Genomic DNA, 15,371 nt, shown 5'->3' on the forward strand with positions numbered 1-15,371 from the left:
ATTGCATGATTCCTGGAATTCTTATTAAAAGTTTTGAATCCCTTTATTTTCTTTTCCATATAAGTTTCGAAAATCACAAAAAATTTTATAAAATTTAAAAAAAAAATAAAAAAAATTTTATATTTCTTGTTTGAGTTTAGTATCAATTCTTAAGTTTGGTGTCAATTGCATTCTTCTTGCATTTTTCGAAAACATGCAATATGTTCTTCATTAATCTTCAAGTTGTTCTTGATGATTTCAGTGCTCTGAACTTTAAATTCTCTTGTTTTGTGTGTTTTGTTGTTTTTCTTATGTATTCTCAATTTGTTAAAGCCTCTAATACAAAATTTCTAAGTTTGGTGTCTTGCATGCATTGTTCATTTGATCTTAGTTACATTTTTTTTTGTTATTTCTCATCATTAAAAATTCAAAAATATTTTCAAAATTGTGTCTTTTCAAGTCAATAATATAGAGAATTGAAGATTCAGAACATTCAGCAGAGGAATCAAACAGAAAAAGCTGGGCGTTCAAAACGCCCAGTAAAGAAGGAAAACTGGCGTTTAAATGCCAGCCAGGGTACCTGGCTGGGCGTTTAACACCCAAAAAGGTAGGATTTTGGGCGTTAAACGCCAGAATGGATGCCATTCTGGGCGTTTAACGCCAGAAGGACACAAGAGGGAAGATTTTATTTTTAATTCAAAATTTTTTCAAATCTTCATAATTTTTCAAAATCAAATCTTTTTCAAATCATATCTTTTCAATCATATCTCTTCATAATCAATTTCTTTCCATTTTTTATTTTCAAAAATCCTTGTTATAATTAAAGATTTACTTCAAAATTTTCAAGTTGTTACTTGCCTATTAAGAAAGGATCAAACTTTAAATTTTAGAATCATATCTTTTAATTTCTTGTTAGTCAAGTAATCAACTTTAATTTTAAAAACTTTCTTTTTCCAAATTGATTTTCAATCATATCTTCTCAATCATATCTTTTCAATCACATCTTTTTCAAAATTAATTTTCAATCATATCTTTTTAATTTCTAATTTCAAATTCTTTTTCAAAATCACTTAATTTCTTTCCTAATTTTAGTTTTCGAAAATCATCAATCAAATTTTCAAAATTTCTTTTAATTATTTCAAAATCTTTTAATTTATTTTCGAAAATTCTTCCCCTCTTCTCACATCCTTCTATTTAAGGGACTAACACTCCTCCTCAAGGTGCAATTCAAACTCTATCCCTCTTGATAAGTTCGAATTCTCTTCTATCTACCTCCTCCTTCTATTCTTCTTTTCCTCTGATACCTCAAGGAATCTCTATACTGTGACATAGAGGATTCTCTACTTTCTTATTCTCTTCTCTTTCATATGAGTAGGAACAAAGATAAAGGCATACTTATTCAAGCTGATCCTGAACCTAAAAGGACCTTGAAGAGAAAGCTAAGAGAAGCTAAAGCACAATTCTCTCTAGAGGGCCTAACAGAGCTTTTCAAGGAAGAAGAAACCATGGCAGCCGAAAACAACAATGCCAACAATGCAAGGAAGGTACTTGGTGACTTTACTGCACCTACTCCCGACTTCTATGGGAGAAGCATCTCAATCCCTGCCATTGGAGCAAACAACTTTGAGCTTAAGCCTCAATTAGTTTCTCTAATGCAACAGAATTGCAAGTTTCATGGACTTCCATTAAAAGATCCTCAACAGTTCTTAGCTGAATTCTTGCAAATCTGTGACACTGTCAAGACCAATGGGGTTGACCCTGAAGTCTACAGATTTATGCTTTTTCCTTTTGCTGTAAGAGACAGAGCTAGGACATGGTTGGATTCACAACCTAAAGAAAGCCTGAACTCTTGGAAAAAGCTAGTTAATGCCTTCTTGGCAAAGTTCTTTCCACCTCAAAAATTGAGCAAGCTTAGAGTGGAAGTCCAAACCTTCAGACAGAAAGAAGGTGAATCCCTCTATGAAGCTTGGGAAAGATACAAGCAATTGATCAGAAGGTGCCCTTCTGACATGCTTTCAGAATGGATCATCATAGGTATTTTCTATGATGGTCTGTCTGAACTATCCAAGATGTCATTGGATAGCTCTGCTGGAGGATCTCTTCATCTGAAGAAGACGCCTGCAGAAGCTCAGGAACTCATTGAAATGGTGCAAATAACCAATTCATGTACACTTCTGAAAGGAATCCTGTGAATAATGGGATAGCTCAGAAGAAAAGAGTTCTTGAGATTGATACTCTGAATGCCATATTGGCTCAGAATAAAATATTGACCCAACAAGTCAATATGATTTCTCAGAGTCTGTCTAGAATGCAAGCAGCAATAGGCAGTACTAAGGAAGCTTCCTCTGAAGAAGAAGCTTATGATCCTGAGAACCCAGCAATGGAAGAGGTGAATTACATGGGAGAACCCTATGGAAACAACTATAATCCTTCATGGAGAAATCATCCAAATCTCTCATGGAAGGATCAACAGAGACCTCAACAAGGTTTCAACAACAATAATGGTGGAAGAAACAGGTTTAGCAATAGCAAGCCTTTTCCATCATCTTCTCAGCAACAGACAGAGAATTCTAAGCAGAGCCACTCTGACTTAGTAACCATTGTCTCTGATCTAATCAAAACCACTCAAAGTTTCACGACTGAAACAAGGTCCTCCATTAGAAATTTGGAGGCACAAGTGGGTCAGCTGAGTAAGAAAATTACTGAACTCCCTCCTAGTACTCTCCCAAGCAATACAGAAGAGAATCCAAAGAGAGGGTGCAAAGCCATAAATTCGTCTCACATGGCCGAACCTGGAGAGGAGGAAGAGGCAGTGATCTCCATTGAGGTAGACCTCAATGGACGTCTACTGACCTCCATGGAGTTCCCTGATGAGGAACCATAGGAATCTGAGGCTCACACAGAGAACATAGAGATTCCATTGAATTTACTTTTTCCATTCATCAGCTCTGATGAGTATTCTTCCTCTGAAGAGGATGAAGATGTTAGTGAAGAGCAAGTTGCTAAGTTCCTTGGAGCAATCATGAAGCTAAATGCCAAATTGTTTGGTAATGAGACTTGGGAGGATGAACCTCCATTGCTCATCAAAGAACTGGATGACTTGACTAGGCAGAGATTACCTCTGAAGAGACAAGACCCTGGGAAATTCTCAATCCCCTGTACCATAGGCACCATGACCTTTGAGAAGGCTCTGTGTGACCTAGGGTCAAGCATAAACCTCATGCCTCTCTCTGTAATGGAGAAGCTAGGGATCATTGAGGTACAAGCTGCAAGAATATCACTGGAGATGGAAGACAATTCAAAGAAACAAGCTTATGGACTTGTAGAGGATGTCTTGGTAAAGGTTGAAGACCATTACATCCCTGCTGACTTCATAATCCTAGAGACTGGGAAGTGTATGGATGAATCCATCATCCTTGGCAGACTCTTCCTAGCCACAGCAAAAGCTTTGATTGATGTTGACAGAGGAGAATTGATCATTCAAGTGAATGAAGACTCCCTTGTGTTTAAAGCTCAAGGATATCCCTCTGTAACCATGGAGAAGAAGCATGAAGAGCTTCTCTCAATACAGAGTCAAACAGAGCCCCCACAGTCAAAACTATAAGTTTGGTGTTGGGAGGCCACAACCACTCTAAGTTTGGTGTTGGGAGGTTCCAACATTGCTCTGAACATCTGTGAGGCTCCATGAGAGCCATTGTCAAGCTATTGACATTAAAGAAGCGCTTGTTGGGAGGCAACCCAATTTTTACTTATCTATGTTAAATTTCTATTTTCTTTTGTTATTTTATATTTTCTATAGGTTAATGATCATGTGAAGTCACAAAAATAATTGAAAAAAAAAACAGAAGGAAAAACAGAATGAAAAATAGAACACCCTGGAGGAGAAACTTACTGGCGTTTAAACGCCAGTAAGGGTAGCAGAATGGGCGTTAAACGCCCAGTCTGGCACCATTCTGGGCATTTAACGCCAGAAATGGGGACCAGACTGGCGTTTAACGCCAGGAATGGGCAAGAAGCTGGCGTTAAATGCCAGTAATAGGCAGCAGCCTGGCGTTTAACGCCAGGATTGGCAGTAAGGGGCGTTTTGCACGCCACATGGTGCAGGGATCAGAAATTCTTGACACCTCAGGATCTGTGGACCCCACAGGATCCCCACCTACCCCACCTCTCTCTCACTTCTTCACCCATTCACCAATCACCTCAATACCCCTTCCCCAAACACCCCTCACCTATCAAATCCCACCATTCTCTTCACCACTCACATCCATCCTTCATAAAATCCCACCTACCTCACCATTCAAATTCAAACCACTTTCCCACCCAAACCCACTCATAATGGCCGAAACATACCCCCCATCTCCACCCCTATATAAACCACTTCTTCACTCCTTCATTTTCACACAATACCTATCCCCCTTGGCCGAAACACAAAGCCACCTCCATCTTCTCTATTTCTTCTTCTTCTACTCTCTTCTTTCTTCTTTTGCTCGAGGATGAGCAACCTTCTAAGTTTGGTGTGGTAAAAGCTAAAGCTTTTGTTCAAGAGTTCTATGCCAATGCATGGATCACCAAGAACCATGATCAAAGTGTGAACCCGGACCCTAAGAATTGGCTTACAATGGTCCGAGGGAAATACTTAGGCTTTAGTCCAGAAAATGTAACGTTGGCATTCAACTTGCCCATGATGCAAGGAGATGCACACCCATATACTAGAAGGGTCAACTTTGATCAAAGGTTGGACCAAGTCCTCATGGAAATATGTGAAGAGGGCGCTCAATGGATGAGTGATTCAAGAGGAAAGCCGGTTCAACTAAGAAGGCATGACCTCAAGCCCGTGGCTAGGAGATGGTTGGAGTTCATCCAACGCTCAATCATTCCTACTAGCAACCGGTCTGAAGTTACTATAGACCGGGCTATCATGATTCATAGCATCATGATTAGAGAGGAAGTATAAGTTCATGAGGTTATATCCCAAGAACTCTACAAAGTGGCGGACAAGTCCTCTACTGTGGCAAGGTTAGCCTTTCCTCACCTCATTTGTCACCTCTGCAATTCAGTTGGAATTGACATAGAGGGAGACATTCTTATTGATGAGGACAAGCCCATCACTAAGAAAAGGATGGAGCAAGTGAGAGAACCTCACCAAGAGCTTGAGGAAACTCCTCATTATGAAATCCCTGAGATGCCTCAAGGGATGCATTTTTCTCCACAAAACTATTGGAAGCAAATCAACACCTCCCTAGGAGAATTAACTTCCAACATGGGACAACTAAGGGTGGAGCACCAAGAGCATTCCATCCTCCTCTATGAGATTAGAGAAGACCAAAGAACCATGAGAGAGGAGCAACAAAGGCAAGGAAGAGATATTAAGGAGCTCAAGCACTCCATAAGATCTTCAAGAGGAAGAACAAGCCGCCATCACTAAGGTGGACCCGTTTTTTAATTTCCTTGTTCTTTATTTTCTGTTTTTCGAAAATTGTGCTTTATGTTTATTTATGTTTGTGTCTTTATTACATGATCATTAGTGTCTAAGTGTCTATGCCTTAAAGCTATGAAAATGAATCCATCACCTTTCTTAAATGGAAAATGTTTATAATTGAAAAAGAAAAAGAAGTGCATGAATTTCAAATTTTAAAACAGTTTAATTATTTTGATGTGGTGGCAATACTATTGTTTTTCTGAATGAATGCTTGAACAGTGCATATTTTTGAATTTGATTATTTATGAATGTTAAAATTGTTGGCTCTTGAAAGAATGATGGAAAAAGGAGAAATGTTTTTTGATAATCTGAAAAATCATAAAATTGATTCTTGAAGTAAGAAAAAGCAGTGAAAAGCTTGCAGAAAAAAGGGATATATGCGGAAAAAAAAGAGAGAAAGAAAAAGAAAAGCAAGCAGAAAAAGCCAATACCCCTTTAAACCAAAAGGCAAGGGTGATAAAAAGGATCCAAGGCTTTGAGCATCAGTGGATAGGAGGGCCCACAGGAATAAAATCCTAGCCTAAGCGGCTAAACCAAGCTGTCTCTAACCATGTGCTTGTGGCGTGAAGGTGTCAAGTGAAAACTTGAGACTGAGCGGTTAAAGTCGAGGTCCAAAGCAAAAAGAAGAGTGTGCTTAAGAACCCTGGACACCTCTAATTGGGGACTCTAGCAAAGCTGAGCATGTTTTGATGAGCGGATAATTTATACGCTTTTTGGCTTTATTTTTAGTATGTTTTTAGTATATTTTAATTAGTTTTTATTATGTTTTTATTAGTTTTTAAATAAAAATCACTCTTCTGGACTTTACTATGAGTTTGTGTATTTTTCTATGATTTCAAGTATTTTCTGGCTGAAATTGAGGGACCTGAGCAAAAAATCTGATTCAGAGGGTGAAAAAAGACTGCAGATGCTGTTGGATTCTGACCTCCCTGCACTCAAAGTGGATTTTCTGGAGCTACAGAAGCCCAATTGGCACGCTCTCAATTGCGTTGAAAATATGACATTCTGGGCTTTCCAGCAATATATAATAGTCCATACTTTGCGCAAGATTTGATGGCCCAAATAGGCGTTCCAAGTCAGCTCAAGAATTCTGGCGTTTAACTCCAAAACTGGCACAAAAGCTGGAGTTAAACGCCTAAACTGGCACAAAAGCTGGCGTTTAACTCCAAGAAAAGTCTCTACATATAGAAGCTTCAATGCTCAGCCCAAGCACACACCAAATGGGCCCGGAAGAAGATTTCTGCATTAATTATTGATTTTTGTAAATCCTAGGTTACTAGTTCTCTATAAATAGGACCTTATACTATTGTATTATCATCGATCTTTGGACGTTTAGTCCCTAGACCTTGGGGGCTGGCCATTCGGCCATGCTTACACCATTATCAATTTTGTATTTTCAACGGTGGAGTTTCTACACACCATAGATTAAGGTGTGGAGCTCTGCTGTTCTTCATGAATTAATACAAAGTACTATTATTTTTCTATTCAACTCAAGTCTATTTCTTCTCCAAGATATTCATTCGCACTTCAACCTGATGAATGTGATGATCCGTGACACTCATCACCATTCTCACCTATGAATGCGTGATAGACAACCACTTCCGTTCTACATGCAAACAAGCTTGAATGTGTACCTCTTAGGTTTCTAATCAAAGATTGGAACCTTCGTGGTATAGGCTAGAATTATTGGCGGCCATTCCTGAGATCCGGAACGTCTAAACCTTGTCTGTGGTATTCTGAGTAGGATCTGGGAAGGGATGACTGTGACAAGCTTCAAACTCGCGATTGTTGGGCGTGTGACAGACGCAAAAGGATCAATGGATCCTATTCTAGCATGATCGAGAACCGACAGATGATTAGCTGTGCGGTGACAGCGCATTTGGAATGTTTTCACTGATAGGACAGGAAGTAGCCATTGACAATAGTGATGCCCAACATAAAGCTTGTCATGGAAAGGAGTATGAATAATTGGAAGAAGGCAATAGGAAAGCAGAGGTTCAGGAGGAATAAAGCATCTTCATACGCTTATTTGAAATTCCAACCAAAGAATTACATAAGTATCTCTATCTTTACTTTATGTTTTATTTATCTTTTAATTATCAATTCTCCATCACCATCTGAATTCACCTGACTGAGATTTACAAGGTGACCATAGCTTGCTTCAAGCCGACAGTCTCCGTGGGATCGATCCTTACTCACATAAGGTATTACTTGGACGACCCAATGCACTTGCTGGTTAGTTGTGCGGAATTGTGACAAAGTGTGATTCACGTTTAAGAGCTCCGAGTCCTTTGGTGCCATTGTTGATGATCACAATTTCGTGCACTAGTTGGCAAAACAACCTGTATAGGTTTAGCAGATATGACAGTCTGAGCTGATGAATAGGATTCTTGTTGCTCCGATCTTGGTTGGTCTTGTTGTGGTGATTGTCCAAGAGCAAATGAAGAAGATGTAGTTAGAGCAGTTGTTGTAATCTGAAACAAGACATTTAGAAGGTTAAATGTTTCTAATTAATTTGACATATTCAAAACTGATATAAAATTACCGGAGTAGGTCTTTTTCAAATCAGTTGGGGGACGATTCGGTTTCTGAATCAGCATTCGAATTGGAAGAAGTAGCAAAGATATTTTGTGCTGGCTACACACTGTGTTCTGAAGAGCTCTCGCTTGATGACTGAACCTGGTAATGAAGGAAGACTCGAAATCAAGATGTGTCCAAACGAATATGATCGAGAGAGGTTTAGAAAAGTGTGATTGAAAGATTACCCTTTTAGAAGTTCTTGTAGGAGCTTTTTGAGTTTTATTTTGTGGCTGCCTTGGTGGTGCTGCAGCTTCAATTCTTCTCTTTGAAGTTTTTTTTGGTGAACATTCAATAGTTGGAGTGGTCTTGACGGTAGAATTTTTTATCTCATCGAAGGTGCGACTATATTTGGAAAAATATGTAGTTCACCAGTCAAAGTAAGATTTGGTTATGTATGAACTATGCTAAAAAATAAGGTGAGTATAGTTTGCTTTTTGCTGTTGGTTAAAGGAAAGACAAAGTTTGATTTGTTTATTCGAATTCAACTCGACATGACAAAGAGATTGACTGTTTCGAGGAAGAGGAACTAGAATGGTTTGGGAGAAACCGAATTGCCTGGCAGTATAATGAGGAGCATAAAGAGTTGCTTTGAATTGTTCCTTTTTGTGTTGAGGTAATCCAGTAGGGATTATCTGAACAACAAGTAGGTTTGCCTAATTTCTGTTGGCGATTTCGTCCTCTTGATCATCATTGGGAAATAGAAAGCATTAGAGCCATGAAGGACCACAGTTTTGACACAGAAAGGGGGGAGGGGAATTGAGATCATTATTGTTGAAGTTTTTGCAATAGTAAAAGAGAGAAAAAACAGCCCAGAAATGGTCCTCAGTCAATTGGGCATCTTGAAAATTTGGTTGAAAAGGGGTTAGATGGAATCCTTTGATATGTTGTTTACTGGATGAACTGTCACCATCTTTTTGCAAGAATTTTTCAAAAAATGCATTCAACCAAAGCTGGAGAAGCCAGAGAGGACCTCCTACATTAATCGAAGAGTGGTTTCGAAGACAGTTGACTAGGTGGCCGAGTTCTTCGAATAAGTGTCCCAGAATTAACTTAACCAAATTAAAATTATTACCCTCATGTAAAAGAGCTGCCAAAGGGAGAAATAACTTCTGCATTTGAACATTTCGAGAGCAGAAGACAATGGCATTCAACCAGTAGTATAGAAATGCAACGTGTTCATCATCAGTTATAGGTTCATTTTCTTGACCCATGTTTTGAGCAATAAATTCACTATAGGAAGTCCTATGGATTATCCTATAGGCTTGATTCAGTTGCACACTAGAGGTTTGTTTAGGAAAGCATATTGGGAAGCCAGTAATGGCGGCTGATGAGTGGATAATTTACACCCTTTTTGGCATCGTTTTTAGGTAGTTTTTAGTATGTTTTAGTTACTTTTTATTATATTTTTGTTAGTTTTATTCAAAATTCACATTTCTAGACTTTACTATGATTTTGTGTGTTTTTCTATGATTTTAGGTATTTTCTGGCTGAAATTGAGGGACCTGGGTAAAAATCTGATTAAGAAGCTGAAAAAGGACTGCAGATGCTGTTGGATTCTGACCCTCCTGCACTTGAAGTGGATTTTGTGGAGCTATAGAAGCCCAATTGGCGCGCTCTCAATTGCGTTGGAAAGTAGACATCATGGGCTTTCCAGAAATGTATAATAGTCCATACTTTTCCTGAGATTTGATGGCCCAAACTAGCGTTCAAACGCCCACCTGAGACCCTTTTCTGGAGTAAAACGCCAGAACTGGCACCAGAACTGGAGTTAAACGCCCAAACTGGCATCCAAGCTGGCGGTTAACTCCAAAAATGGCCTATGCATGTGAAAGCTTCAATGTTCAACCCAAGCACACACCAAGTGGGCCCCGGAAGTGGATTTCTGCACTATCTGCACTTAGTTACTTATTTTCTGTAATCCCTAGTAACTAGTTTAGTATTAATAGCACTTTTTACTATTGTATTAGGGAGCTTATGCCATTTATCATGTTTTGGAGGCCGGCCATTCGGCGATGCCTGAACCTTTTTCTCTTATGTATTTTCTACAGTGGAGTTTCTACACCTTATAGATTAAGGTGCGGAGCTTTACTGTTCTTCATGAATTAATGCAAGTACTATTGTTTCTCTTTCAATTCATGCTTACTTCTTCTCCAAGATATACTCTCGTACTTAATTCAGTTAAGTCAAAATGAAGCGGTGACCCGTGACAATCACCCACTATCTTCGTTACTCGCTTAGCCAAGATTCCCGTGCCTGACAACCACAAGCGGTCTACATGATGTTCAACGTAGTCATTGGATGACAGCCGGAGTATATTCTCTTAGGTCTCTAATCCGCGATTTGCATCGTCTCTCCTGACAACAGAGCATCCGAATCTGAGATCAGAACCTTCGTGGTATATGCTAGAACCATTGGCAACATTCCTGAGATCTGAAAAGTCTAAACCTTGTCTGTGGTATTCCGAGTAGGATCTGGGAAGGGATGACTGTGACGAGCTTCAAACTTGGGAATGTTGGGTGCAGTAACAGTGTGCAAAAGGATAAGGATCCTATTCCGACGCTAGTGAGAACCGACAGATGATTAGCCGTGCGGTAGCTGTACCTGGTATTTTTCATCTGAGACGAGAAATCCAACAGTTGATTAGCCGTGCAGATATCGTACCTGGTATTTTTCATCCGAGAGGATCATACAGCTTGCCATGGAAGGGGGCACGCTTGGTTGGAAGAAGACAATAGGAAAGCAGAGGTTCAGAAGCAACAAAGCATTTCCAAACACTTATCTAAAATTCCCACCAATGAATCACATAAGTATCTTTATTTTATTTTATGTTTTATTTATCTTTTAATTATCAAAACTCATAACCAATTGAATCCGCCTGACTGAGATTTACAAAATGACCATAGCTTACTTCAAGCCAACAATCTCCGTGGGATCGACCCTTACTCACGTAAGGTATTACTTGGACGACCCCGTGCACTTGCTGGTTAGTTGTGTGGAGTTGTGAAAAGTGTGAATCACAATTTCGTGCACTAGCGGCCACATCGAATAGAGAAAGGCCGATCATTCCACAGGAAAGGTGGAAATTGTTTGTGGTCCTGTTCTAGAAATTGACCACTGCCCCAATCATCCAAGGATGAGTTGAAGGGGTGAATTGAGAAAGTTGAAGTAGGTCTTGGATACCAAGGGCCCTCCAGGCGGTGTTCTTCTCCGATTCAAGGCATCTGTGCCAAGCCCGGAAGACAGCTCCTCGTTGAGTGATTTTAGGGTTGTTCCTGAAGGGTTTCTGAGGATTGTTGAAAGGGGTTATGAGATGGTCTTGGTTGATAAGCAAATCTTCCCCTTGTGCATTGGGGAATAAGTGAAGACGTTTGTTGGCACGCTCCAAAGTTTGAATAGGGCCAATGATGAAGGAAAAATAATTTCACACAAAACTCACCGGCAAGTGTACCGGGTCGCATCAAGTAGTAATAACTCACAAGAGTGAGGTCGATCCCATAGGGATTGATGGATCAAGCAACTTTAGTGAGGTGATTAGTTTAGTCAAGCTAACAGTGGTGAATTGAATGAAATTTAACTAACAGAAAGGAAATTGCAAGGAATTTTAAAATACAGAAAGTAAATTGCAGTGAAAGTAAAGTGCAGAATGTAAATCAGCTGTAGCTTAAATGACAAGAAAAGTAAAATTGCATCAGATCTAACTTACAGGAAGTAATTGACAGAACCTTAAAGAACAAGGAATGTAAATTGCATCAAATATAAAGGGGGTTGGGTGTTGGAAAATTAAATGAAAGCAGTAAATTAGAACTCAGAACAATTGCAGAAGATTTAAATTGCATAAAAGTAAATTGGAAGCAATAGGAACAGAAAGTAAAAATCGCAGAGAAGGAAATTGGAACAGAGGATTGTAGAAATTGAAATTTTGCATAAACTGAATTCAATTCTGAAGTGTAACAGTTGCAGAAAAATAAAAGTGTATCAAAGAGGGCCTTCTATTCTACTCATACTCCTACTCCTACTGCTGCCTAGCAGCCTAACAGCCTTCTCTTCTAACAGATCTTAAGCTTTTTTATAGGCATCCCTAAATTACAAATGAAATTCAAATTGAAAACAAATTACAATTAAATGCAAAATTCCTATTCTAAATGATCCTTGTGCCTTTGAGTGATGCAAATTAAATGGGCTCTGCTTGCTTTGGATTTCTCTTGGGCTTGGAATCAGCTACATTGAACCAAAATTCTGCTCCCAGGAGAACATTGCGTTTTAAAATTGAGTGCAGCGTTCATTCATCCACGCGTACACGTCACTGACCCGTGCGTGTTCTTTTGCATTTTCGCCCATCGACGCATATGCGTCACCCACGCGTACGCATCCTTTGCAGTGTTAACTTAGTGAGCGCTACGTTGGCTTAGTGAGCACTACCCCACGCGTGCGCGTCATGTACGCATGCGCGTGGGTAGCAAAAATCCCATTTCATGCTTCAGCGCCAAATACGCGTGCACGTGATTTGTCTCAGATGCACAATCGACGCGTGCGCGTCATTTTCAAAACTTTGCCTCCAAATTTTAACTTTGCCCGAAATGCTCGGTAAGTAAACGTAGTGCTTTCTTTGCAGATGAGCGCTCTCTTTGCTTATTTCATGGGCCACGCTTTCAAAAGCGTGGCCTAAGGCATCAAAGTGTGCTCTAACTTCAAAGTGTGCCCCAAAATTCCTTTTTTCTCATTTTTAGCTTGTTTTGTGCTTTTTTGCTTCTTTTTCTTCTTATTTCTTACAAAGTTTATAAAATCAAAAGATCAAGGAAATATACTATTTAAGCACAAAAACGTGCAATATTTAAGCACTAATCATCAATTTCTTGTATGAAAAAGCATAGAAAAATATGACATGATGACATATCATCACAATACCAAACTTAAACCTTGCTTGACCCCAAGCAAGAAAAGAATCATGCAGTACATTTTTGATAAACCAAGGTGAGAAGAATAGCAAGTTGATGTTCATGGTTGGCTAGTTTTCTATGCATGCTACAATCACAAAAGAAATATAAATGATTGTTGCTTCTATGTAGCTCATTTTATGAAATCTTCTCCTTATATTTCTTCCTTGAAGCAAGCTTTTCATTTTCTTATTAGCTTCTCCTTTTGGGTGCTTTGCCCCATGAGTTGATAACAAAGCTACGACTTCTAAATGCTTTGTTTTCAAGTATTACCACTTGATACATAAGTACCACAAACATTTAATTAGAGGACTTCTTTAAGCTCATTTGTTTCTTTTCTTGACTCTCTAATCATTGATGCTCAGAGCCTTGAGCTTTGAGGGAGTACTTTTGCACTTGAGCCTAGCCTTGACTCTAAGTGTTTTATTTTCAAGCTTTTTGCCTAATACATAAACACCACAAGCACTTAACAATTGAATTGTCATTGGTACTCAGAGCCTTCAGCTTTCTCATTCTTTCCCTTTTGCTTTTCTTGCCTTAATTTACAACTGCTTTTTCAAGGTTTTCATGATTTCAAAAAGATTTCATAAAGTGTTCTGAATGAAAACTTCAATTAAATAAAATCCAATGCAATTGAGCAACAATTAACCATACTAGCCTTCCAATACTTGTATGCACATGCTAAGTTCTTCTTTAATTCCTTGTTTGTTTATGATCATGATACTTTACTGCTATGAACTTTACAAAACTCAAGTTGGTAGTCATAGTGGCATAGCAACATGTTACAGATCAAAATTCAGGCTATGCTTATTCATACACACATGTAAACAGAGAAGATAAAGACAACCATGCAATTTAAAGTGCTGGAAACAAATGAAAGGAAAAGGAACTTTACAACTGGTGCACGAAATTGTGATCTCAGGCAACGGCGCCAAAAACTTGTACGCACGTCTTAATAAATCGTTTTTCATTCACAACTTCGATACAACTAACCAGCAAGTGCACTGGGTCGTCCAAGTAATAAACCTTACGTGAGTAAGGGTCGATCCCACGGAGATTGTTGGTATGAAGCAAGCTATAGTCATCTTGTAAATCTCAGTTAAGTTGACTCATATGGGCTACAATATATATTATGTAAATAAAACATAAAGTAAAGATAGAGATACTTATGTAAATCATTGGCAGGAATTTCAGATAAGCGTATAGAGATGCTTTCGTCCCTCTGAACCTCTGCTTTCCTGCTGTCTTCATCCAATCAATCTTACTCCTTTCTATGGCTGGCTTTATGTAAGGATAGTGCACGAAATTGTGATGTCCAGGCTCGAACAACCCCTGGCAACGTGAGCAACTTGGTAAATTTGGTACGCGGAATCGTGATTACACTTTAATTATGTAAAATTCATTGCTCTTTCTTTCCCTGGAAATGGAACCAAGAACATGATGCCAAGACCATGGTTCACAGTTCCGTGTAACTAACCAGCAAGTGCACTGGGTCGTCCAAGTAATACCTTACGTGAGTTCTAATACAATAGTAAAAGGTCCTATTTATAATAAACTAGCTACTAGGGTTTACATGAGTAAGTATTTGATGTATAAATCCACTTCCGGGGCCCCACTTGGTGTGTGCTTGGGCTGGGCTTGAGTGTTGCACGTGTAGAGGTCCTTCTTAGAGTTGAACGCCAGTTTTTGTGCCAGTTTGGGCGTTCAACTTTGGTTTTGGCTCCTTTTCTGGCGCTGGACGCTAGATTTGGGCAGAAAGCTGGCGTTGAATGCCAGTTTACGTCGTTTATTTTTGGCCAAAGTATAAACTATTATATATTGCTGGAAAGCTCTGGATGTCTACTTTCCAACGCAATTAGAAGCGCGCCATTTTGAGTTCTGTAGCTCCAGAAAATCCATTTTGAGTGCAGGGAGGTCAGAATCCAACAGCATCAGCAGTCCTTCTTCAACCTCTGAATCTGATTTCTGCTCAAGTCCCTCAATTTCAGCCAGAAAATACCTGAAATCACAGAAAAACACACAAACTCATAGTAAAGTCCAGAAATGTGAATTTAACATAAAAACTAATGAAAACATCCCTAAAAGTAACTAGATCCTACTAAAAACATACTAAAAACAATGCCAAAAAGCGTATAAATTATCCGCTCATCACAACACCAAACTTAAACTGTTGCTTGTCCCCAAGCAACTGAAAATCAAATAGGATAAAAAGAAGAGAATATACTATAAATTCCAAACTATCAATGAAACATAGCTCCAATCAGATGAGCGGGACTTGTAGCTTTTTTTTGCCTCTTGAATAGTTTTGGCATCTCACTTTATCCATTGAGGTTCAGAATGATTGGCATCTATAGGAACTCAGAGTTCAGATAGTGTTATTGATTCTCCTAGTTCAGTAT

The 15,371-nt window shown here is 39.0% G+C and overlaps 1 long non-coding RNA gene across 1 annotated transcript in view; it reads left to right on the top strand.

Moving 5' to 3' along the window:
* The window catches only part of LOC110262812, a 22,552-nt gene extending 9,522 nt beyond the window's left edge, over positions 1 to 13,030 (top strand). Inside the window, exon 6 of the long non-coding RNA XR_002347815.1 lies at positions 13,015 to 13,030. This is a non-coding gene — a long non-coding RNA (uncharacterized LOC110262812). The remainder of the gene's footprint in view (positions 1 to 13,014) is intronic.

Source organism: Arachis ipaensis, chromosome B05 (genome assembly GCF_000816755.2).
Source record: "Arachis ipaensis cultivar K30076 chromosome B05, Araip1.1, whole genome shotgun sequence".
Lineage (NCBI taxonomy): Eukaryota > Viridiplantae > Streptophyta > Magnoliopsida > Fabales > Fabaceae > Arachis > Arachis ipaensis.